Raw genomic sequence first — 2,212 nt, forward strand, 5'->3', positions numbered from 1 at the left:
GGTCTGTGCCCAATAAAAGGTCATTGGGGCCGATTCTCTAGTACACAATTAAACTAAACTAAATTAACAGGTCTAAATCTAGTGCCATCCTTTTCTGCAAGCAACATTATGAAAGGGATAGCAATAGATTTAGGCGTGACATTTTAGTTTAGTTTAGAGATTGTGTACAATGGAATTAGCCACAATGAGTCAATACTCAATATACAGTGCGACAAGGCTATCTTGGCGCGTGGTGAAAATTGGAACTAACATTGCCGTCAAGAGTCCCCTTTGTTCTAGTTTGAATATTCCGAATATTCAAAGCATTTCGAAGCCTTTGATTTCCAATAGTGCCCCCTGTCAATGTCATTCACATGTCAAGAGAGCCTTGTCGTACTGTATGTTTTATTTCTGAGACCTCAGTCTGAGACCACAGAGTACATTCTGAGACCTTAGACTATCTGAGACAGTTCCATGGAGCCCTTGGAGCCCCTTCATGCTTGTGGCAAACAAATGTAGGTATAAAAAACAAGCAAACAGCCTCAGAATAAATACCTGTAGAAGTAGCCCTATTGTGACTCTTACTGTTAGTGCGAGATAGCTAAATGCTTTTAAGCTCTTAGAACGTGGCAAAATGATTATTTTTAGTCCTTATCACCGTGGCCACTTTTGTTTGTCAAGATGTATTTTGTACGTGAGATCTTGACAAACAACGTGAAGTGAGATGATGTTGACTGTTGTATTTAGAAATAATCGATTTGTTTTGTTGTTTTTTATTTTTGAAGTTATTGTACAATGTGGGTTGCAGTATACTAGGCTAGAATAGCCGAAGCGAACGTAAAATAGAAGGAATAACATTTCACAAGTACCTAAGTACCTCTGCTTGAGCGAGAGGGACTGAGCGGGCCTCGCTAGGCTAGTTGCATATCTGTAGGTAAAACAACAGGAAGCACAGAGTACATTATATATACTGGTATAGAGACGTCAGCTAATCTTTCGTAGTGGCGCCATCTGTTTCTAATTGCAGTAACTATTGTATGTAATTTATTTTTAATTTTTTCCGGCCTTGGATACTAGTTTTTTAAGGTCAACTATATAGCTATATGTATAACAGGTATAACACGTGTGCAGGTTTGATTCATATATTATTTTTATAGGTAGGTAGTGACTTCAAAGAAAATACGAATCAAAAATTATAATCCCGCTTAGGTACACGTCGCAATATGGCAGAAATTCAGTCTTATTCTTAGTTCGGCCGCATTATTTATTATTTTATACATTGAAAGAAGTACTTTCAGTACTAAAAGTTGAGGTAATAAAACAAAACCCGTAATTTATTATTTAAAACTAAATTTTCTTTTTTTCTTTACACATGATTTTTGTACTGCATTCTCTATAGGTATTCGGTTATGTTGAATTTAGCATGAATTTATAAGTGAATATCCCAGCAGTACACTTGAATGGATGGATCACGGATGCAGTAACACTGCGTAAACAAAAATGTGGCACAAACATGGATGTCAAGGTTACTATACAAGGTTGCTATAGTACCCTTATTATAAATGCGAAAGTGTGTTTGTTTGTTGGTTTGTCCTCCAATCAAGTCGCAACGTGCAACGGATTGACGTGATTTTTTGCATGGGTATACATATAGTCTATGGGTATAGATATATACCTAGAGAGTGAAATATGCAACTTTTTATCCCGGAAAATCAAAGAATTCCCTCAGTGTTTATAAAAACCTAATTCCACGCGGATGAAGTCGCGGGCTTCAGCTAGTAGCATAGGAGTAATAGTGTCCTGTGGCTAGTAGCACCTAGTCGTAAATAAAACTTTTGAGTCGTAGAGATCTTCTTCTTCTTCTTAATTTGCTTTATGGGAAGTCGTAGAGATACCAGACTACAGTGCGACAAGGCTCTCTTGCCACTTGATTGACATTGACAGGGGGGCGCTATTGGAGAACAAAGGCTTAGAATATTCAAACAAGAACAAAGGGGACACTTGACGGCACCGTTAGTTCCGATTTCGCCACGCGCCAAGATAGCCTTGTCGCACCGTAATTTATTTTTGATAAAACGCCATCTAGTTCTAATTGCACAAACTAAAATGATGGAGATTTTTTATACTAAACAACATTAGTTCTATCTGTTAAGGCCCTGACAGGAAGCAACGGAAGGGTTTGGTTTGGACTTTTCTTTTTTCTTCTAATATCATTGCTTTGAACCATGTTAAC

Source organism: Maniola hyperantus, chromosome 5 (assembly GCF_902806685.2).
Source record: "Maniola hyperantus chromosome 5, iAphHyp1.2, whole genome shotgun sequence".
In the NCBI taxonomy this organism is placed as follows: Eukaryota; Metazoa; Arthropoda; class Insecta; order Lepidoptera; family Nymphalidae; genus Maniola; species Maniola hyperantus.